Genomic DNA, 25,451 nt, shown 5'->3' with positions numbered 1-25,451 from the left:
CACTGCATGACATCATCAACATATGCAACTGGCTATAAAACTGTGTATAACTTCTTATCGGTGCACCAAAACACACAAAATTTGACACGGATTTTGAGTACTATGGGATGTTGTGTCATGGTCAATATGGCGGCCTTTGGTCACATGGTGTGGCAGCCATCTTGGATTTAATGAAAAGTTTGGACAATATTCAAAAGTCTTCTTCTCATGAACGGTAAGTAGCACAGCTGGGAAAAATGTTGTACATAGTGCGCTAACCAATGCGCTTAAATTTCACAATAACTGCTTGGAAACCAGTTATTAATAGTTATTATTAATAAACTGGTGAAACTAAGTATATAGGACGGCATTAGGATAAGCTGATAGTGTAACGATCCACACCAGGTGGGACTGATGAGGAGTAATTGAACAATAAACTCCAGTTAAAACCAATAAACACACATTTAAAAGTGTAAATTTAATGTGCAAGGAAACAAAAACACTTATTAAAGTACATGCACAGAGAGGGAGTGCTTTTTGCTTTCTTAGTATAATATTGGAACAATATATTGGTAGAAAAATACAAAAGTAGTAACTGAAGGTAGCAAAATGGCTGAATGTGGAATACATAAATACCTGGTTGAGAAAACAGGCAAATGCCTTAATAAGATGGAACAAGACAGTTGGTCATGTTACACAAGTCATGAGGCTCAGAAAGAAAGGTTTATTAAACAAAAGAAGGATCAAATGGAAAAGACATGTGTAATGATGGTCGGTGTCTAAGAGCTGTTGGGTTTGTTTCGTATGGTGTTGGGTACGTTGTCTGCGGAACAAAGGAGTCTGATGAACTCCAGGATGTCAAAAGACAAAAATGAGAATGATGAGAATGTGGAGCATAGATTATGTTGCAAAACATGGTAAAAATGGAGTCTGGTGCAGAATAGCAATGAACCTGTTATCACAATAGGGCAGCAATGCATAGGCAGAAATGAGAAAAAATAAAATAAACAAGCTAATTGTGTGCGAGTGATGTGACAGACTGTTGAGGAGTTACAAACGCAATATGATTTTACAGAGAAAAACTGTAAGTAATTGTCAGTTGAGAATAAAGGTTTTAGAGAGCAAGTTAAGCAGTAACATTTACAAGTACTACTTTGGCTGAAAGTCAATTGTCTGCTACCCAGCAATTGGAAATGCGTAATGAAAACACCACGCAAAGACAACAATTGATAGATTGTTAGAAAAAGATAATTAATTTGGAATCAGGTTTGGAAAATGCACAGATAATCTATCAAGAGGTATGGAAAGAGCAAGTGAGGTGACAGCGTGGGAGTAGTACATCACAGTTAGAAGCAGCAAGGAGGAAATACATCTTTAAATTAAGTCTTGAATTGCTTTAATCAGAAAACACTGCAGTTTGAAGTCTAACAGCTGCGTGTCTTTTTCTGATAACAAGCTGAAACTTGGAGCAGCTGATTCAAATTCTGCACCGTTCTGAGACACGGGAGGGGTGGAGCCACCAACACAACGCAGAAACAAACAAAAGGCAGCCAGTGTTCACTGCGACAGCAAGTGAGGCGACAGTGTGGGAGAAGTACAGTCGTGGACAAGTACATCACAGTTAGAAAGCAGATTGACAGCTGCAGAAGCTAAACTAAACTTCCAATAAATAAATAAATAAATAAATAAATAAATAAATAAATAAAACGTGGTCTTCAAGCCAGTAATCTGTGACAACTGCATGATGTGGGAAATCCGAGAAAACCCAACAGAGCTCAACCAAGTGTGTGTAACTGCCGCACGATCCAGGACTTGCTTCAACGAGTAAGCCTGTTAGAAATGGAGCTGGAGGTAATGAGAAAGCAACAGGAGCTTGAGGAGCTGACACACCCACAAATTCATGGAAGTCTGCACCCCTAGCAGACTGAATGCCACCAGAGAGATGGAAGAGAGTCGAAACAGCTGGGTTCAGACAGGCAGAAGCAGGGAAAAAAAGTGTCAAACACAACCACCAGAAATCCAAACATCCAACAAATTTGAGCCACTTCAACAGTTAGATGACCAAAACCAACATCAAGAGAATGAAAGGAACAACATCCAGGACCCTATAAACAGTGCTGGCCAGACAGCAAAAAGAAGGGAGGTCATGATTGTTGGGGACTCCATATTGAGAAACACAGCAAGTTCAGTTCGCAGTTTAGACCCCCTTAAATCGTGGTGCACACAGGAAGGCTTCATCTTTCTTGAACATTGGAGCACATTCTACAACAAGGACTATCTATATAGGTGGGATGGACTGCACTTAAACAGAAAGGGAACCAATCTACTCAGAGAAAGGATCCTTTGGTCCAGAAGCATTTAAACTAGAAAGGAAGGGGGGAGTAAACAAAAAAACAGAAGGGAGACCACATCAACACAAAGGCAACAACTCAGGTAAGACAACTATTAAATGTATTTATCTTAATGCTAGAAGTCTCAAACAAAATGTTAGAACTTGAAGCTACTGCACTAACAAGTAACTACGATGTGATAGGTGTTACAGAAACTTGGTTGTCTGAGAGTGATGGAGACGAATATAATATTAGTGGGTACACACTGTATAGGAAAGACAGGCAGGGCAGAAGAGGCGGAGGGGTAGCGCTATACATAAGAAATAGTCTTCAAGCCCACGTGTTAAATCTGGACAAAGAAAACAACGCCAAATCAATATGGGTCAGAATAATGGACACAAATTCAAAGGGCATAATAATAGGAGCATGCTATAGACCGCCAAATTCAGACGCTGAGCAAAATAATCTGTTGTACAATGACATTCGAAATGCGTGTAGAAAAGGAGAAGCCATACTAATGGGGGATTTCAACTTCCCCTGTATAAAATGGGAAAGCCCGATGGGGGGCACGACGGACGAAATTGAAATGGTGGAAATAACAAATGACTGCTTCCTAACGCAATTTGTCAAGGCACCGCCTAGAGGGGAGGCATGACTTGACTTAGTCTTTTCAAATAATGAAGACAGAGTAACTAAAACAGAGGTCAGAGAGCCATTGGCAAACTCAGACCACAACATGGTCTCATTTGAAATATTTTTTAAAACCCCAAAAGTATTGACTAAAGCTAAGGTTTACAATTTTAGAAAAGCAAACTATGAAGGTATGAAACAGAGACTAACAGAAGTAGATTGGAGTAAAATAGAGAAAACATCCACAGAAAAAGGATGGCTGTTTTTTAAAAAAGTAGTACTAGAGGCACAAAACAATTACATCCCAAAAGTAGACAAATCTAAATCTAAAACAAAATGGCCAAAATGGTTTAATAGATCAATTCAAAAAAATATTCAGCGAAAAAAGGCACTTTACAGAGCGTTTAAAAGGGACCAAAAACAAAGCACACAGAAAGAGTATTTGGAACTGCAAACACAAGTCAAAAAGCAAGTTAGAAAGGTCAAGAGAGATAGAAATGAACAATGCTAAGGGGGCAAAGAACATTCAAAGAGGAGGTTAAATGTCTAGAAGACACAAATGGCAAAATCATAGATGAAGAAAAAAAAATAGCAAATATATTAAATGATTACTTTTCACAGGTTTTTACAAAGGAGGACACGGACAACATGCCCCACATGTCGACCTGTTCCTATCCAATTTTAAATAACTTTAGCATAACAGAGGCAGAAGTGTTAAAGGGACTGGAGCTCTTAAAATAAACAAATCCCCTGGGCCGGATGAGATCCTCCCAATAGTACTCAAAGAAATGAAATCCAAATTGGAAAATTACCTATATGGTAACAATATCCTGGGAGACAGTCAGCATGGTTTTAGGAAAGGGAGATTGTGTCTAACTAACCTGCTTGATTTTTTTGAGGATGCAACATTGACAATGGATAATTGCAAAGCATACGACATGGTTTATTTAGATTTCCAGAAAGCTTTTGACAAAGTCCCGCATAAAAGATTAATTCTCAAACTGAATGCAGTAAGGATTCAAGGAAATGCATGCACATGGATTAGGGAATGGTTAACATGTAGAAAACAGAAAGTACTGATTAGAGGAGAAACCTGTTCAGTTCTGGTCACCTCGTTACAAAAAGGATATTGCTGCTCTAGAAAGAGTGCAAAGAAGAGCAACCAGAATTATCCCAGGTTCAAAATGCATGTCATATGCAGACAGGCTAAATCTATTCAGTCTTGAACAAAGAAGACTATGCGGTGATCTGATTCAAACATTCAAAATCCTAAAAGGTATAGACAATGTCGACCCAGGGGACTTTTTTGACCTGATAAAAGAAACACGGACCAGGGGTCAGAAATGGAGATTAGATAAAGGGGCATTCAGAACAGAAAATAGAACTTTTTTACACAGAGAATTGTGAGGGTCTGGAACCAACTCCCCAGTAATGTTGTTGAAGCTGACACCCTGGGATCCTTCATGAAGCTGCTTGATGAGATTCTGGGATCAATAAGCTACTAACAACCAAACAAGCAAGATGGGCTGAATGGCCTCCTCTCGTTTGTAAACTTTCTTATGTTTCTTATGTTTCTTATTATTAAGATGTGTGTAAACAATAATTTTTTGGTAATGCTCAGTTTCTACAGGTATAATCAAGTCTATTATTTTTGTGTGTGAGTTAATTCAAAACTAAATTTAATGTAAAAATGAATAAAATATATAACTACTGTATTTTCTGTTAAAAATGTGTTGCACTTCTCTTCTCTCGTCAGTGTGGAGTAGTGGTTGGGGCTCTGGACTCTTGACCAGAGGGTTGTGGGTTCAATCCCCAGTGGGGGACACTGCTGTTGTACTCTTGAGCAAGGTACTTTACCTAGATTGCTCCAATAAAAACCCAATTGTATAAATGGGTACTTGTATGTAAAAATAATGTGATTTCTTGTAAGTCGCCCTGGATAAGGGTGTCTGCTAAGAAATAAATTATTTGGGATATTTTAGTATTGGCCCTTCATTTCCTAAAAAATGAAAAAAATAAATACAGCATCTTTATTAAATTAATTTAGTTTGATGTATTATGTACTTGTAAATATGTTAAAAGGGATTCTAAAAATGTGTATGACAAATGCTGGTATATATTATAATCACCTTATTAAAAGTTTACAATTTTCCACCTACATTCTCACAAAGGAAAATATGGTAATATATACATTTATTTTTCAATACTTCAAATGCCATTTGCACAGCTAAACATTAAAAAGGTACTTCCTACAAGTTATACCAGCAAAAGAAATATAGTGTAATTCAACTTAAAGGATATACTTGGGAGGTTTGGGAAAATATGTAAACATTACTACTTACAAATCAGTATTCCTCATTTGAGTTAAAGGGTGTCACATGTTCCCATGTGTTGCAAAAACTGCTCAAGTAAAGTGTGTGTATTGTGTTATTTTTTTTTTTTTGTAAATCTTGACCTTTTTCACTTTTAAATTGCAGTATTCCCTGGCTGTTTCCAGGATAGCTCAACGATGTCTTTTCATGCAATTTTCAGAACTACATTTCCCATCATCCTATTGGTCACTGGTAAATCTACCTCAGTTACTATGTGAGCAGGAGGATAATGGGAAATGTAGTTGAGCAGGCACATACACGCTCCCATGTGAAGCCATCTTGGAAACAGAATGCAATTTAAAAGTGACTAAAAAGTGATCAAGATTAAAAATAACAAAAACAAACAATAGACACACCTTTGTAGCAACACATGGGGACATGTGACACAAAAAATATCCTTTGTTATCCTTTAAGATCCATGGCTGTTTTTGTCAATTTTACCATTCTGGAGTTTCATTTTTAATTATTTAAAAACAGGCTTCTCCAATTTCGGAATGTGTCTGAAATTATCAGCGGTTTTGAGGGAACTTGCCAATTTGAGGAAAATAAAAACAGTAGTATATAGTTTTAAAAGTAAATTAAATATATAAAATAATATTAATTTAATTTAATAAAAAAAAAATCTTAACCCAAATGAGGAAACTGATTTGTAAGTAGTGTTTACATATGTTCCCAAAAATTTCAAGTATACCTTTAACCTTCAATATAATGCTTGTGAGTATGAGAATATACTCAGTTTATTATAAAACATACTTTTCATTTCAATTCTGAATTTGTAGATGAGAGACAAGCCTGACCTATGCAGGTGGAAAGGAAGCAATACTTTAGCTCCATTTGCTCGTTCTGCCAGTCCAGGCACGTGTCTGTCCCAAATTATGATAATTTGTTGCTGCAATCTACATCGAGAACTATGACCCCCTTGCTTCCTAATTCTTCTAGGACTGACACCTATTTAGATAGAACATTTCAACAGTGTGACATAACTTTTTTTTTTTAATTCTGAGTTTTTGATTGTTTGTATGGTGCAAATAAAGAACTAGCTCTTTCAGTCTTTGAGGGGTTGGCATATTTGTTTTGTTTTCTGATTAGCAACTGGTAAAAACATAGGTACAAAAAAGACAACTACCATTTACATGCTTGATAACTGAGGTAGAACCTGAATGAAAGCTGCACATTTGTGGACTAGAGTTGCCCATCTCTTGTATAAAAAATAAGTTGACCACACAGATTACCTGTTTTGCAATATTCTTTAAGGTGTCCATGTAGAGGACCTTCTTTTTTATTTATTTTTGTATTTATTTATTTATTTTTATAAATTTAGTCGTCGCCAATTATTTTTACCCCGGTTTTCACCCCAATTTAGCATGCCCAATTATTATCTGTATCCCCGGCTCACCGCTCGCAACCCCCCCGCCGACTCAGGAAACGGAGGCTGAAACACGCGTCCTCCGAAACGTGCTCCTTCCAAGCCGTCATTTTTCGCACTGCAGATCCACAGCAATGCTACCAGACCTATAGTGCCGGAGGACAACACAGATCTGGCGGCTCCGCTGCAGAGCCACAGGCGCCCTATCGGCCACAGGGGTCGCTGATGCGCGGTGAGCCATGGATTCCCCTGCCGACCTAAGCCCTCCCTACCCGGGCAGCGCTCAGCCAATTGTGCGCCGCCCCCTAGGAACTCTCGGTCACGGTCAGCTGTGACATAGCCTGGATTCGAACCAGCGATCTCCAGGCTATAGGGCACATCCTGCGAGGAGCGCCTTTACTGGATGCGCCACTCGGGAGCCCCGAGGACCTTCTTTTGATCAGGACTGTGGTCTGCAGGTCGCTGTGGAGGAGGCATTTTCCTCGCCTTTTCAGAGTACCGCTCCTGTTCTTCAGCTGTGGTCCTCTTCCAGGTCCTGTGTAAAGCCTGCAACTTCTCTTTGTTAGTGTTGCCCTCTGTAAAGAGCAAAATATTGTATTTTATTATATCCAATCACATCATCTATGTTTTGTATTTTGCTTTTTTTTTAAATGCCTTCAATACATTAAATGTGTTCTGTAAGGAAATAAAAACCTGTAAGTACCTTGTTTTGATAAGTTCTCTGTAGAACACATCAATGCCCCTCTTAGCCCTTTTTGCAAGTTTAACTCTGGGTTCACTGGGATGCTCCTCCTCTTCACCTTCTTTTTATAATTGTCAATCCACCTCTAAGAAAATAATGCATTTTTACTTTACAGTATTATCAAGGGCATTATTAAATTAAATGCAAGGCAACTCTCAAATTGCACACAATATAAATTAAAACCTAGCCAGTACAATTCCCTTCATAAAAATTAAAATGAAGCAAAAATAGTTTTACAGTATGGCAAATTACACTTAAATGCATCACTGACATCTATCAATGATACACGTACTATATAATCCCGGAGTAGCTTTCACAAATGTCTCATACACAAATCAGATCACCTCACACTAATCTACAGTAACTAAAATCACGTTCAGGGGGCGTGGAGCGGGGGTTCTAATCTTCTAATTTTCTAATTCTGTCAATTAGTGTTAATTAGTATCTTTTTCTATTTAAGCCCTGATCACCTGCACCCTTTCTGTCGAGTGTTTAGTTTTTAACATCTGGATGGCAGTATAACAAGTGGTAACAAGTTCTCTCTCTATACATTAAACCAGTTTGGTATCGCTGCGAAGCTCGGACACTACAGCTTTTCTATCTATTCCCGCAGTTCTCACTCGGATGGATTCTCGGGAGTTCCCCTCCTGCCTCATCCTCTGTCTATCTATATCAAATGACATTCTTCAATTTCAACTCTTACCCCCCCCCCCGCCCCTTTGAGGCGGACTGCTCCCGACCAAATCAATAGATTTTTCAACAGCCTCATCTTCTTAGGTTCTACAGCGGCCTCAGCTCTATGCATTCTTCATCTGTGGCTTCACTAAATCACTTTAACTCAAAGTCCAATATCCACCGCATTCAGCAGATCTCTGCGCTCTACAGCAGATCATCACACTACTGATGGCAATCCACCATTCACTATTACAGATCCCTGCTTCAGCAGATCTCTGCGTTCTGCAGCAGACCACCACGCTCTACCAATGGCAGTCCACCATTCACAATAACAGATCACTGCTTCAGCAGATCTCTCTCTCTCTACAGCAGACCACCACTCATTATTGACAGCACTTCCTTGTTTACTTCCTCAGATCTCTGCACCGTTCAGCAGATCCCGTCCTCTACTGTTAATTGCTCCTCACTGCAGCAGATCTTTGCTTCCTCTTCAGATCTACTCACTATTATAGCATGCAAGTTGCTTTAGTTCACAGTCTAAATCTGTACCTGCACTACTCCAGATCTTCTAATGCTTCCGCTTTCCTCCAATACGCAGATCGTGGAAGCATTCCGCAGTTAAGGCTATGCAAATCCCCATTTAATCAAAAAATACGAGGTGCTTGACTTTCTCAGCAATCTATTCATATGTCCACACATCCTCTCAAATATTACAACATTAATACGCGGTGTGAGACTGGAAATCTGTCTTGTTTATGAGTAAAGGAGTTCCACTACTAGGAGAATAACTGGAGTTGTGAAACCCAGTCTCTCAATGTGAGTTCACCTTTTCCATTTCAAGCAGACATGATAGTAGCAGACCGCAGATCGATCCCGTATTAACTGACACATATGATAGTCAACATCTCATCTCTGCCCTGCATTCCAGAAAATGGAGCACAAAGCATGCTGAGCTTCCCCAGCAGTCGATTTACACTGTTCGTTCAGTTCCAGCTGCTACCTCAACTGTCAGTTCCAGCCCCCTTCTGCCTCCTCTTTTAGTATCCATGTTCCGTCGACTGGTCCCATCTGCTGCTGGGCCCCCTGTCCCCCCCCCCTGCCCCCAAGACTCCCCAGCTTCACCAGCTGCTATTTGACTGAATCATACTCTCAGTACCTCCTTCAATCCTTCGAAAGCTTCATATTGTACAGCTTGGTCAGTGTTTTAAACGTTCTGTGCCAGAATCGGATTCATCCTATACCTTCAATCAAACCAGATCATGGCTTTTATCGTCCACGCTAGGGATTTTCTCTCTTCCCACCATTCTCTCCATACCAGTAGTTCGTCTGACTCTTCGCGGAATCTTCAAAAGTTTCCCCCCCCTGCTGCACCTTCCCGTCTGCCCATAGCAACAGACATTCTCCATTCACTCATCTCTACTCTTCGGAAAGTTTGCTTGTCCCCTTACGAAGATCTCCTCATGGAGACCATCTGCCCAACAGCTGATTCTTAAGAGCCTTCCTTTCTGCCTCACCTACCCGCTGTCCGCAACAATGAACATTCTCAGTTTGCTCATTCTACTCTTCGGAAACGCCACTTCTCCCCATACAAGGATCTACCTATAGAGATCATCTGCATCTGAGCCCTTTTCGGTCTCCCTAGGAGCTCAGAATCCACAGTTCTAATTTACTCCATCATTCAGTTGTGTACCTCCAGACGAATCCATTTCAGCGCGGTCAGTTAATTCAGCTGTCAAGCAGATTCCCCTATCTGCCCCTTATTTTCAACGTCAAGGTATCTCATCTGCTTCTCGGCCTTCTTCGGTTTCCTCAGAACTCCCAGTTTCTTCTGCTTCTAATTTACTTCACCATTCGGTTGTACCTCCAAGAGGGATCAATTTCAACGTGCTTATTTCCTTCAGCTGTCAAGTAGAGTCCCCTATCTGCCCCTTTCAACATCAAGGTATCTCCCCAGCAAGAACCCCCCCCCCCCACAGGACCCTCAGTTCATGGATTCCCCTCACTCCTATCATCACTCATCGCTGGTCTCAATCCACCTTTCCACCCTCCAGAGGAAGCCTCCCTCTTCTACTCTACCCCCCTCATTGATTTCTCTCACTCCTAGGATCACTCGTCACTGGATTCCAACCTACCTCGCCTCCAGAGCGGGCCTTCCCCCCCCAATCATTCTGTAGGCACAGCCCCCTCTGCTGCGAGGGCCAACATCAATCACAGCCAGATCATGAAGTAGGGAGATGGCCCTCTTCTACAGTGGACTGGTTCTCAGCCCCCCTCTCCACCCTCCTTTCTAGAGCAGGCCTCCCTCCTCAGCTGTATTCTCCCCATTCATTTCGTATGGGTGCAGCTACCTCCGCTGCAAGAGCCAGCATCAACCACAGTCTGACCAAGACCATGGGCCGCTGGTCCTCTTACGCAGTAGATTATTACGTTCATTCATCTCCCTCCGATATAGTTGCAGCCCATTTTAAAATCACTAGCATGCCCGGAGTGGGGGCTACCTGTTCGCCGGGGCCACCAGAGGTTTTCCCCTAATCCGCCTCAAGGGGTTTTTTCCTCTCCACTGAGCGGCAGGTATACACATAGTCACATCCTACTAACAAATTACTAATCTCCCTCTGTTTGTCCTTCTGGTCTTTTGTTTATGTTATGCGTTGGCATGTGCAGTCTTTTGTTTGTCTCACGGTGTGGGAGTTTTCGTGAGGTGCCGGGGGTCCATCCTTTGGGGGGCAAGTGAGTCTCACTTCCCCGACCTCAGGGTTAGGCATCCGCCTCCCTTACCTTCAGGGGGGTTCTCACCATGTGAGTCAGAGTGGACCCCCGGCCATACCCTGTCCTGTCGCAGCTCCTGCGCTTATCTTGCCTCACTCGAGGCTCTGTTCAATTCTGTCTTTCTTTTGGGACGTGGCCCTCGTGCTCGAGTCCCATACTAACCTCTATGCTTTGTCCTTATTTCAGGTCCCAGGCAGTGTGACGTCTCGATCAATCAGGGGTTTAACGAGTGCCTCTTACAGAAGTCTCAGATGCTGGGTACCCCTCTCTCTCATCTCTGCCCCTGGGATGCATCGGCATCGCCGCCCTCAGTCAGCGACCACTTTTCTATCCTGTCTCCGGTATGCTGGGTCCTCTGCCCCTGGGATGTGTCGGCATCGCCGCCCTCAGTCAGCGACCACTTTTCTATCCTGTCTTCGGTATGCTGGGCTTCAGCCCCTGGGAAGTGTCGGCATTGCCGCCCTCAGTCAGCGACCACCTTTCTATCCTGTCTTCAGTATGCTGGGTCCTCTGTCCCTGGGATGTGTTGGCATTGCCGCCCTCAGTCAGCGACCATCTTTCTATCCTACTAACTGCTGCTTCTGCTTTTCCTTCACCCCAGCTCACGCACCGTGAAACATATGTACAAACGTACATTGTTTATAACTATTGCCTTTACTTCTCTCTCTGATAAACCAGTCTTGTCAGAGGCTAATCTTAACAGAGATTTTCCCAGATCAGATGAGTAATTATTCATTCCCTGCTCATTTTGACTAGCGACACTAGTAGTGTTTACACTGAGGCGTTTGTTGACAGTGCTGCAAAATAATAAATACATCTTTAAAAAGCGCCATAATAGTATCCATTCACATCAGATAGTTACTATATAGATTATTCCTCACTGTGTTTTTAAAAATGTTTTGAGTAATAATAGTACTACGACTACATCTAACAATTAATTCAGCAAATACACGATTCACTATCCAACTATGTAAATTATATTTTATATCATTTAAAATAAAGTGCAGTTTTACAATTAACTGTAATTCCAGTACTTCTCTTAAGTACATACCTTCCAACTGATAAAGAATCCATCTCGTCGTATGAACTGATAAACCCGCTCCACGACCTAAAAACATAAGAACATAACTACGTGTGTGCTTCTGCAATAGTCTAGGGCGATATCATTTTTGGATACGAGACTAATGTGAATCGTGGATACAGGATACAGGAAGTTATTATTAATATAAAACTCTGGCATATAATAATACCATTCAAAGAATCAATTCCAAAACAGAGCATCTTAAAAAAAAACAAATAAGATATTTGCTGTTAATATTTGAATGTATAACATGTACACCCCTTTTTTGTAAGTAATGGTTTTCTCCCTCGGTTTCTTTTTGTTGTCACCCTCACTTTACAATGTTATGTCTGGTCTTTTTTCCACACACTTCTTTAAAATAATAATAATAATAATTCATTTTTAACTATTTAAAAGATTGTCAACTAAAAATGGTTCTGAAATTGTCTCCAGTGCATACAGATTGTTTGGCGGTTGTACATGCATTGAAGTGGTAAGTAGCGGGAATTTGGATGCAATTGTTGCGAGGTGGGGGCTGCACTTCTTCTGCTAGAAGCCAAGGCATACGCATTTAGCATAATTCAAATTTGGCACAGCGAAAAAACGTCGAAATTGACACATGTGATCTTGGAGTGGACCTACACAAGATGTGTCGAAGCTGAAATCCAAAACATTGTAGTTTCAGAGTTATAAAATACATTGTTGTCAATGGGAATCGAAGGAAAACAGTTTAACTTATTATTGCAAATTTGGTACGTGCAAAACATCTCAAACTTGAAACGTATCATCTTGGAGTGTAGTTAAACAACATATGTAAAAATTGTAATTATAGCCGTTGTGCAAGGGGCGCTATTGAGCATGCAACTCTGCAAAAAAAATGCTTCCTTGTGGCCTCATAGGGTTGGAACCAAAAGCCCTAGGGCCCCCATTTCTTTTGTGGGGCTCTTTGGGGCCACAAAGAAAGGTGTACGGTCATTTTTTTCCCGACAACCCTTGCGGTCCAAATTTGTTAAAATGTGGTAAAATTAGCATAAGTCCGGGACGGTAGAACGTACAACAAAAATTCCACATCCCGCCATTGTCCGGGAAGTCCCCCGAAGTGCTCCTAAAATTTCGCACAATTACAGTTAAAAACCCCTGAGATATGGGCAAAAAAACTCACTTCCGGTTTCATATCTCGGGGTCCCCAGGGACTAGAAACCCCCTTTCACCTCTCAGAGTTAAGTCTGGGGCCCGTGTATTGCCTGTACCCCCCAAAAAACCTGGTCGATCATGTCATTTGCAGCCACGCCCTGTCGAAAAATGAGCAAATTCAACCTTTTTTTGCGTATATCTCTGGATCCCAAGGGCCCAGACATATCGTTCCACCACCCAACTTTGTGTCTTGGGCCCATCTGTAGACTGGGCTGAAAAAATTAAAAATGTTAAAAAATCGAATTTGAGGTCGACCTGTTGTGACTGCTGAGCCTTTTCAAACATTTGAAAGTTCAACCTAGACCAAAGTAACAATTTTTTTAAGTTGAGACGCTCGGTCCTTAGGGATTGGTGGGGGCCCCATGGAGGAGCCCTGGTAAAAAATGAAGTATCTGGGACCCCCCCCCCCCGAACCAGAGATACGAGCCTTGAAAAATAGATTCTCATATGGGGACCATTGGACGGACATCTAAGTTTTAGGTCCAAAAAACGTTTTTGTGAACCGATTGACTTTAAAGTCGGTATGCATACTCAGCATGACATACTGAGTCTAGAGCACTTTGAATGGTGTTCCAGAGTTATGCTCCAAAAACACTGTTTATCAAGGCCTAGCCGAGCATTGAAATGGTGCATCTTTCATGGGGGTCTGGAACGCCTTGGGCTAGAAGGTGGTCTCGTTGGATTCACACTGACCTAAAGTTTCCAGAAAGGTCAGGCTTGAGTTTCTAGGCCATTCCTAAGCCATTCCTACAGCCCCTCAAAGTAGGCCAAATTTAACTTTTCAGTTTACCGTGGTCCCCATATGCCGTTTTTTTGTCATTTGTGGACTCCTACCCTGAGACGGTTCACAAAATAACAAAAAACAAATTGTCATCAGGGGACACTTAAACATAAATACGACTCGGAAGGGGCGGGGTCAGCAGAAAAAAACGACCCTAAGTTGTTCCTCGATGCCCCACAAACAAATGTGGGAGTCATAGCATTTATGGTTCCAAAGCTATGGGGCAACAAAAATACATTTTTTTGCATAGTTGCATGCTCAATAGCGCTCCTTGCAGAAGGGCTATAAATCCAATTTCCACATGTTTCGTAACTCCACTCCAAGATCATATGTCTGAATATTCAGATGTTTTGCATGTACCAAATTTGCATAATCGCTCCAACGATCTTCCATCCAATTCCCATTTACAACAATGTATTTTATAACTCCGAAACCACAAAGGCCCAGAATCCAATTGTCACACATGTTGTGGTCATATGTGTGAATTCTGACATATTTTGGCCGTACCACTTTTGAATTATGGCTCCAACTGTTTTCCTTTGATTCCCATTGACAACAATGTATTTTCTAACTTTGAAACCAAAAAGGTCCGTAATCTAGTTGTCACATATGTTGCATAGGTCCACTCGAAGGTCATATGTGTGAATTTTAACATGTTTTGGCTGTACCAAATTACCTCCATATAGCCTAATCAAATGAACCCTCTGTTACCCTTCCCTTTAAGCCAATGTTGTTTAGTTGCTAAAGAATGGCCTTTTCATTCCTGTCTGAAGTACACTTGCACCTTTCTTCCTTTTGCATTCTTTTTTTGTAGAAGGGAACAATACTAAGCTTGAGCAGGTATTCTCTTCAGTTTTTTCTCATTCACTTAACCCCCCCCCCCCATATATTTGTTTATTTCATAACATTTCATTGGTTGTGGAGAAATATTAAAAAAATAACACAAAGCACATCAATATATTTTATATAGTGTCTTTCATAGTGGACCACCATCACAAAGCGCTTGTAAGTGAGAAACAATGTACTGTATAATACATAAAACAAAAGTGAAAAACAATGCTTAATACATAACTGTCACAAAGACGGCCAGAGTGGGTGGCGTCAGACCAGAAGCAGGAAGGAATACAGAGAGACTTGGGGTTATCACGCGCTCAGCATTTAATGAATAAACAGACAGAACAGAAAATAAAAGGTTTGAACAGACAAAAACACTGGACACGGCACTATACGCCAAAATAAAAGTACAAACAAAACGGACTAGACAGTAAACAGACAGACAAACGAAACACGGTGAGTGAGACAGTTATTCACTTTATATTTACGTTCTTTCTTATTATTTAGTTTCTCCTTCTCCACACTCGTTCTCCACTCACCGAACACCTAACCCTGAGTGAAAGAAATGTGCATCTATATATACTGTTGTGCTGGGATTCAATTACTAATTAATTATTCACTTGAATCCCAGCACGTGAATTAATTCTGTGCAACCCCGTGCTCACATATTACATTTAACCAGCATGTGAAGTGATTTGTTCCCTCCTCGTGCCTAAATACAAATCTACACTTTTTAAATACACGTGAAACACAGACCCGTTTATATCCCGTGTACCAATCTATACACCAACATTAACATACGCACCATACATACAACACATAACACGCAAAATACACACAGGGGCGGGCACTTTGCCACAATAACATACAAGGCAAGAATGTAAAAATTATAAATCCTGCGGATGAGTGTCAGACCAGTAAACACATTTCTTCCATAAGCAGATGATTATATCCATAAACAGATTACTATGTAAAAGGCTATCTTTACACTATTAGATAAATGTGTCTGATAAATGTCTGCAATAATTATAATAATATTGAATTGTAACAGTGAAAAATCAGATGCAGCAACAAGTCAACTGTTAATAGCAGATATAGGGGCTTAAAGAGCATGGAAAGCAAGAGAGACCAAGTAGGTGTTGAGAGTTGATTTGAAGTGGCTGACAGGGGAGCTTCACGCACCTTAGCTGGGAAGAGGATTTTAACAGGCTTTTAAAACCAATGATTGTACTATAATAGTCTAGAATAATTACAATGGTATATGTTGATAAAAAATAAAAAAAAATAAAAAAAATTACACTGGTGACTGACGTAAATTGTGAAAATCAATAGAGAACAGCTAATTTTATAAATTTACACAAACAGTAATGAATAAGTAGGGAAGGGTGGGGCAAGACACTCAGGTGGGGTAAAACGCCCATGCCTAAAAACAATGCATGCTTTTAGCATCTACTGTCTTAATAAATGCTATCCCTAGTTGTGTAACTGCATACTCACAGCTACACAGGCAAACAAAAAAAATCAGTAGAGGTTCTTTTATTTGTTCTCCATAATTTATAATTCTGTGACATTGTTTTTCCTGTGCAATTGCTAATAAACACAGTCTGTTAAATATTGCTTAAGGTGGCTTCTTGCCTTACCACACCCTATCGTGGTGACAGTGAACTAAATGTAATTTGTATCAACAAGGAAATATGTGTCTTCATCATTGTCATCATTATCATCTCTCTCATCGAAATTAGAACATGGGAAGAAGCTATAGACAACCTGGGAGATAAAAGGTATAGGAACACCAACTGCAGAGTACCTTTCAGACATGTGTTGAATTCTATGTTCTAAATGAGCCAATTTAAGAATGACTAGACTCTTTCTTCCCCTTTCAAACTGTGTAGTGCAGTTTACTCTCAGCTGTTGTTCCATGCTGTTCATGCATAGTTTGAGCCAAATGCAACATGTCCTGCTTTATCAGGAGTTGTTCTTCTGCAGCTCTTTTGTGTAGGTCTGCAGCTTCCAGGCTCTTGTCTCAGGTTGCCAACAGCACCAGGAGACCAATGGCCTGACAGTGCTTACATTATAAAGCTGAAAAACAAAAAACAAAAAACTGATATAAATATCTCAGTAAACAAAAAATATATTGTTCATCGACTGTCATTAAACATTTAAAACTGTAACAATCAGTTTGGACAAAAGTTAATTTAAAAAAATTAATAAATAAATAAATAAAAAGGATAATACCCTATAGATGTTTTTTCAGTTTTCACAAGGTTTTTTTCGTGATTCAAAGGGCTGGCAAGCATATGTATGTTTATATTGTGTAAACCAAACTTATACTAGAACATCTCTATTTATCAGAATTCTTTAAAAAAAGAAACAATATGGAAATGTTTTTTTTTAAGTTAAAAAAATCTAAAAGAACAAGACATAATTGTAAACATTAAAAGTAAATAGAAGTGTACAGGTAAGTAAATTCACATTTGTCATTCAGTGTATTTTTTAAATTTACTTATTTAAGCTAGTCAGGAATATTATAACTTGTAACCTTTTCCTCAAAGTTCAGAAACAGATCGGAGGAGGCATCCTTTGCATCCACAAGAGAAATTGTAGCTGGGAGATCACCTTCTGTACTGTTGAACCCCAGGCTGTTAAACACAGCCACTTTCTTTGTCAGCGCTGAAGAAACTCTCCTGAGTGCTACAGTAACCTGGTTGGCTACAGACTGCCCTTCTAAAAAATCTAAATCATTACACAACAGCATGTTAATGTTCTGACATACCATTATATATATATATACTTATATTTATTTATATATTGTAAAAGAATCCACCACTCACGGGTTCGTGGCCCTTTAAAAATTACGACCCAGAACACAAGAGAATGGATTTTCCTGCGCTGATGCGCTATTTTTTTAATAAACACAAAATAAAACAAATATAACAAAACACAAAATAAACACCTAGCTCCGCTTTGGAGCGTTAACTAAATAGGTTATTTCCCTCACTAACTCGCAGGATGGCTAAGCCGTTTACCTGGCACCACAAAACACAAACAAACTACGCGGGTTTCAGAGCACTTACTTCAGCGACTGCTCGGAAGCAGAGCACCTCATCTGCCTCCTTCTACTCAGCAGCCCCGAGCATACTAGCTGCCTCTCTTAAATACCCTGCACCTGGTCCCAAATTAAACAATAAAACAATTAACAAAAACTGATTAATAGCAAAGCAATTAAACTAAACAAAGGTGCATTTTTACTTGTTTTGTTTTTTTCTTCAGGGAGGCTTTTTTTTCTTCAGGGAGGCTTTAACCCCCTCCCTGCTGTCTCACACATCCCGCTGCTGTTACAGTATCTATATATATACTGTATATATATATATATATATATATATATATATATATATATATATATATATATAGTGTCCGCCCCGGTGCAGATTGTTTTGTGTTTGTTTATTTTTATGTCGGCGAAGCGCCGTATGTTTTGTTATTGTTTTGGTTAAATGACGGCGTAGCCGATTGTTTTGTTTAGCGTGGATGGGTAGCCCCATCCACAACACAATTAATAAACCCGTGCAGATTGTGGCCGAGGGGTAATAGGATGATTACTAATTAGTTAAACCCCTCGGCCATGATATAAAAAGCCTGCAGCTTTCGACACTCGAGGTGGGGGGTTAGAGAGGAGAGAGAGAGAGAGAGAGAGAGAGAGAAACACGGTATTTAAAAAAGACAAAGGATCAGTGAAGGCTATTGCCCAGCCTGACCGTGTTATTTTGTGTTCAAGAGTTATTTTTGTTTAAACCTTTTATTTTCGCTCTGTGAGCAAGTGTTTTTGTTAAAATATTTTATTTGTTTTTGTAAATAAAAACAGCGTGAGCACCTTTACCTGCAGTACGTCCCTGGTGTCAGTTTTTGTTCCTGCTTCTGCCGTGACGTCCCCGCTCAGTCACCCTGTCACACGTGGTGTCCAGCGTGGGATCACCAGCTCCTCCTTGACGCAGAAAGAGGATACTGCAGTTTTTTCGTTTTTTTCGTTTTTTATTGTGTGTGGAGAAAGGAGTGAGGAGGAGGAAGAAGGATGAAAGGAAAGAGGATGAGCAGACAGCTGCAGGAACAGCAGGCACAGGAGATCAGCTGGGAAGACCTCCACAACATAGCCAGACCTACTGTTGCTGCATCTGTGGGGAGCGGGGGCATTTCCCAGTTAATTGCCCCCTCCCTGAAGACTGGGATTACAGTGGCAGGAGAGGAGACAAGGGGAAGGAGTCGGTGCGTCCACAGCCCAAGAGGAAGGAGACTGAGCGTTCACAGCCCAAGAGGGAGGAGTCGGTGCGTCCACAGCCCAAAAGGGAGGAGGCCGAGTGTCCACAGCCCAAGAGGGAGGAACCGGTGCGTCCACAGCCCAAGAGGGGGGAGGCCGAACATCCACAGCCCAAGAGGGAGGAGCCGGTGCGTCCACAGCCCAAATGGGGAGAGGCTGAACGTCTACAGCCCACGTCTCCACCAGCAGAGGGAGAGTTCCTACTGGTTCCACCTCCACAGCCCTGGGAGGACTGCGTGTCGCTCCCACCTCCGCCAGCAGAGGGTGAGTTCCTGCTGGTGCCACTTTCACCTCCGTCGGTGGAATGTGTGTCGCTTCCACCTCCGCCAGCAGAGGGAGAGTGCCTGCTGGTTCCGCCTCCACCGTACTGGGAGGACTGTGTGTCGCTCCCACCTCCGCCAGCAGAGGGTGAGTTCCTGCTGGTGCCACCTCCACCTCCATGGGAGGACGACTTGTCACTCCCACCGCCACCAGCAGAGGGAGCATGCCTGCTGGTTCCGCCTCCATCGCCGCCACCAGCAGAGGGAGCATGCCTGCTGGTTCCGCCTCCATCGCCGCCACCAGCAGAGGGAGCATGCCTGCTGGTTCCGCCTCCATCGCCGCCACCAGCAGAGGGAGCATGCCTGCTGGTTTCACCGCTGCAGCCAGGGGGAGGAGGCCCTGTCGCCTTCGCAGCCAGAAGGGGAGGAGGCCCTGCCGCCTTCGCAGCCAGAAGGGGAGGAGCCCCTGCCGCCTTCGCAGCCAGAAGGGGAGGAGCCCCTGCCGCCTTCGCCAGGAGCAGAGCAGCAGGAGCTGCCTCTGCCTCCACCACCTGAGGGAGAGGAGCAGGGTGGTGAAGGATCCTCTGCCTTCACCACCCGAGGGAGAGGAGCAGGAGCTGCCTCTCCCATCACGACAGGATGGACCGGGACAGAAGGCTGGCGGTCCGCAGCTGCCCTTGCACGGGCTGCTGAAAAGGGTAAGGGGGAAAACGGCTGGGTTACCGCGGCTGAGAAGAGGGCCAGACCTAGCCCCACCGCTGGTCCTGGCTCCCCTCCTGCAATCGCCTCCCAAGGGTCCGCTGCCGCCGTCGTCTCCTGAGGGACCGCTGCCACCCTGTCATGCATCGCCCAAGGATGCCAGCCTCGCACCGCCCAAGGATGCCAGCCTCGCACCGCCCAGGGATGCCACGCCCGCTCCGCTCAGGGATGCCTCGCCTGGATCGCCTGGGGCTGCTTGTTGCTCCACATAGACCTGGGGCTGCCTGTTGCTCTGCATCGCCTGGGGCTGCCTGTTGCTCCGCATCGCCTGGGGCTGCCTGTTGCTCCGCATCGCCTGGGGCTGCCTGTTGCTCCACATTGCCTAGGGCTGCCTTTTGCTCCATACAGGGTACAGGGTACGAGGGAGAAGTGGAGCTCCCGCTGCCACCTCCATGGCCAGGGGCTCCCCTCCCGAGTTCACTCCCGAGGGTCCGCTGCTGCTGCCGTCGCCTCCCGAGGGTCCGCTGCTGCTGCCGTCGCCTCCCGAGGGTCCGCTGCTGCTGCCGTCGCCTGGGGTCGTCGAGGGTCCTTCTTCGCCTGGGGTCGTCGAGGGTCCTTCTTCGCCTGGGGTCGTCGAGGGTCCTGCTTCGCCTGGGGTCGCCGGGGATCCTGCTTCGCCTGGGGTCGCTACACTGTGGCCGGAGCCCCATGAAGGGGAGCTGCTGGCCATGAAGAAAGGGGGGGAGGTCAGGAGACTAGCTCCCCCAGCTGCATTTCCGTGGCAGGAAACATTGTGGCCAGAGCCCCACGGAGGGGAGCTGCCGGCCACGAAGAAGGAGGGGGAGGTCAGGAGACCAGCTCCCCTCGCAGCAGTTTTGCTGCCGGAGATCATGTGGTTGGAGCCCCATGGAGGGGAAATGCCGGCCATGAAGAAGGGGGGGGAGGTCAGGAGACCAGCTCCCCCAGCCGCACTTTCGCGGCAGGATAGTGTGTGGCGGGAGCTGCCAGCCACGAAGAATTGGGGGGTGCCGGACCTCCCACCATGGCCACCCCCATGGACACTGTGCTTCCCCCTCTTCCGGGACTTTGAGACTGAGGGGGGAGGTGGCCGTTGGGGCCAAGTGTGCGTTGCACAAGGAGGGGGATATGTAACAAGGCGAGGTGCCCTGTACATTATTTTGTTTATTTATTTTTAGATCGGGGTTTCCCCCTCCGCCCCTGTGCAGATTGTTTTGTGTTTGTTTATTTTTATGTCGGCGAAGCACCGTATGTTTTGTTATTGTTTTGTTGAAATGACGGCGTAGCCGATTGTTTTGTTTAGCCCCATCCACAACATAATTAATAAACCCGTGCAGATTGTGGCCGAGGGGTAATAGGATGATTTACTAATTAGTTAAACCCCTCGGCCATGATATAAAAAGCCTGCAGCTCTCGGCACTTGAGGTGGGGGTGAGAGAGGAGAGAGCGAGCAGAGAGAGAGAAACAGTATTTAAAAAAGACAAAGGATCAGTGGAGGCTATTGCCCAGCCTGACCGTGTTATTTTGTGTTTGAGAGTTATTTTTGTTTAATCCTTTTATTTTCGCTCTGTGAGCAAGTGTTTTTGTTAAAATATTTTATTTGTTTTTGTAAATAAAAACGGCGCGAGCGCCTTTACCTGCAGTACGTCCCTGGTGTCAGTTATTGTTCCTGCTTCTGCCGTGACGTCCCCGCTCAGTCACTGTCACATAAGGTGACATTGGTTTTATGTTGGGAAATATTTTTAAGAAAAATAAAAAAACTGAAATATCTTGCTTGCAATTATCTTACCATTGGCCTCCACCTGTGAACCATTAAAGTTGCTGTCACATTTTCTGGATAAAAAACCCACTGTTGAAGGATCAATGGATCAGACTGTGAATCTGAAGGAAAATGAAGACCAAAGAGCATTCTACAGAAGTTAGAGATAAAGTAATACAAATGCATAGATTAGGGAAAGGGTACAAAATAATATCCAAGTGTTTGGATATCCCAGTAAGCACAGTTGGATCAATAATCAGGAAGTGGAAGCTGCATCACACCACCCAGGCACTGCCAAGAAAAGGCCATCCCTCAAAACTCAGCGCTCAAACAAGGAGGAGACTTGTGAGAGAAGCCACAGAGAGGCCAACAATCACTTTGAAGGAGCTACAGAGTTCAGTGTCTGGGAGTGGAGTAATGGTGCACCAGTCAACCATATCAAGAGCTCTGCATAACACTGGCCTGTATGGGAGGGTGGCAAGAAAGAAGCCGTTACTCAAAAAGTACCATCTGAAAGCACGTCTGGAGTTTGCCAGAAAGCATGAGAGTGACCCAGCTGTGATGTGGGAAAAGGTTTTGTGGTCAGATGAGACCAAGATAGAGCTTTTTGGTCAAAACTCAAAGCGCTATGTGTGGCGCAAACCTAACACTGCCCATGCCTCAAGACACACCATCCCTACAGTGAAGTATGGTGGTGGCAGCATCATGCTGTGGGGATGTTTCTCATTCAAAAACTGAAGCTTGGGAGGAAATTCACCTTTCAGCAGGACAATGATCAAAAGCACAAGGCCAAAGCAACATTGGAGTGGCTCAAGAACAAAAAGGTGAATGTCCTACAGTGGCCCAGTCAAAGTTCTGATCTCAATCCCATTGAGAATCTGTGCCATTATTTGAAAATTGCGGTCCACAAGCATCGTCCAACCAACCTGAACAACCTGGAGCAAATCTGCCAAGAAGAATGGGCCAAAATCACTCTGACACTGTGTGCAAAGCTGGTACATACTTACGCAAAAAGACTTAAAGCTGTTCTTGCAGCGAAAGGTGACTCTACCAAATATTAATGTGTGGGGGTTGAATACTTATGCAAGCAAGATATATCAGTTTTTTATTTTTCTTAAAAATATTTCCCAACATAAAACAGTGTCACCTTAAAATAATTGATTTTGAGTTTCAGTGTTTTAAAATAAAAAATCAAACAGAACGAAATTTCAATGTACCATTTGTAATTCAGTAATATGAGAGAATTGGTCTGGGCTCTGAATACTTTTGCAAGGCACTGTATATATATATATATATATATATATATATATATATATATATATATATATATATATATATATATATATACATATACAGTACTGTGCAAAAGTTTTAGGCAGGTGTGAAAAAATGCTGTAAAGTAAGAATGCTTTCAAAAATAGACATGTTAATAGATTACACTGTGTAACAATTTTTTTTTTTTGGTTCCTGGGTAGTAAGTGTTATTTCCTAATTGCTTAAGCCTCAAAAGTATAGAAAATGGCTATTATTCCCCACAAACTTTGCTTTTGTGACCATGACAGTGATATTTTGAAATTTACCTATTTTCCAGAACATTCCAGATAGATTCAGTGCTGAGTAAACTTGGAGTAACTTCTAGAACTTTCTAGAACTTTCCAGTAATATAAATAGTAGTATAAATACAGGGGCCTTAAGCCCACCAGTTCAGTTTAGTTCCAGCTGCCTAAGTGGATACATATCTGCATTTTTCTGAGATGGCATCAAGGTCATAGGAGACTTCAAAATGGTGGCATTCCTGATGGGTCTCCAAGGCGGTTTTACCAAGTTTCCCTGCTATCTTTGCCTTTGGGACAGCAGGGACACCAAGGTGCACTACCACAGGCGGGACTGGCCATAGCAGACCGAGTTCTCTGTGGGGAGGAACAACGTCAAGTGGGAGCCACTTGGGGACCCCCAGAAGGTGCTGATGCCACCACTGCACATCAAATTGGGCCTTATGAAACAATTTGTAAGAGCTCTAGATAAGGAGTCGGCAGCCTTCAAGTACCTTCAAGACTTCTTCCCTAAGCTGCCTGAGGCAAAGGTCAAAGCCGGTGTCTTCGTCGGACCACAGATAAAGAAGATCCTGGAGTGGCTTTGGAATCCAGGCAAATCCATTCTTTAGCCCTCAGAACTTCTCCCAGCCCGGCATGCCAAAGAACACCATGAAAAGCAGCACCTCTGTAAACAATGACCTGAAAGACCTTTTTGGCTAAAACATGATTGTATTTTTACATTTATTAGACTAAATTTGGGGGCTGATTCGTGAAAGTGATTTACAGTATAATCGTAAATCTCGAAAAACTACTCACTTCTAAATGTAAAAATACAATAAATGTAAAATGACCTTTGATCTAAGAATTCCCCAAGAAGCTCACTAGTAAGGAGAAAGCGGCTTGGAACAGCTTTGTCGCAGTGGTTCGGGGCTTCCTGGGCAATCACAAGGCCGAAAACTATGTGGAGCTGGTTGAGACTGGTGAAGAACTACGGCACAATGGGCTGTAGGATGTCCCTCAAAGTCCATATCCTTGATGCTCATCTTGATAAATTCAAGGAGAACATGGGAGCGTACTCGGAGGAGCAAGGCGAGCGCTTCCACCTGGATATACTGGACTTTGAATGCCGCTACCAAGGACAGTATAACGAGAACATGATGGGAGACTAAATTTGGGGGCTGATTCGTGAAAGTGATTTACAGTATAATCGTAAATCTCAAAAAACTACTCACTTCTAAATCTTTTGTAGTCATTTTTGTATTACTTTACTATAAATACATGTTAATTTGGATTCATATGTTGTTTTTTTCTGACTTTAGTGAACGAAAAGACACAAATTTGCCCGTTTTCTCATTGGAAATCGCTAAATTTCTAAATTTCACTGTCCTGGTCACAAAAGCAAAGTTTGTGGGGAATAATAGCCATTTTCTATACTTTTGAGGCATAAGCAATTAGGAAATAACGCTTACTACCCAGGAACAAAAATTGTGTTACATAGTGTTATCAATATCATATGTATGGGAGATACTGAAATTGAAGAAGGAATCTATGAAAAAGACCTAGGCGATTATGTTGACTAAGAAATGTCTTCATCTAGACAATGTGGGGAAGCTATAAAAAAGGCCAACAAGATGCTCGGATATATTGTGATAAGTGTTGAATTTAAATCAAGGGACGTAATGTTAAAACTTTACAATGCATTAGTAAGACCTCACCTAGAATATTGTGTTCAGTTCTGGTCACCTCGTTACAAAAAGGATATTGCTGCTCTATGAAGAGTGCAAAGAAGAGCAACCAGAATTATCCCGGGTTTAAAAGGCATGTTGTATGCAGACAGGCTAAAAGAATTGAATCTATTCAGTCTTGAACAAAGAAGACTACGCGGTGATCTGATTCAAGCATTGAAAATTCTAGAGATTAGATAAAGGGCCATTTAGAACAGAAAATTAGAGGCACTTTTTAACACAGAGAATTGTGAGGGTCTGGAACCAACTCCCTAGTAATATTGTTGAAGCTGACCCCCTTGGATCCTTCAAGAAGCTGCTTGATGATCAATAAGCTACTAACAACCAAACGAGCAAGATGGGCTGAATGGCCTCCTCGCATTTGTAAACTTTCTTATGTTCTTAAGTTCAG

Source organism: Acipenser ruthenus, chromosome 1 (genome assembly GCF_902713425.1).
Source record: "Acipenser ruthenus chromosome 1, fAciRut3.2 maternal haplotype, whole genome shotgun sequence".
NCBI lineage: Eukaryota > Metazoa > Chordata > Actinopteri > Acipenseriformes > Acipenseridae > Acipenser > Acipenser ruthenus.
The sequence above is the reverse complement of the archived record's forward strand: the minus strand, read 5'-3'. Positions refer to the sequence as shown.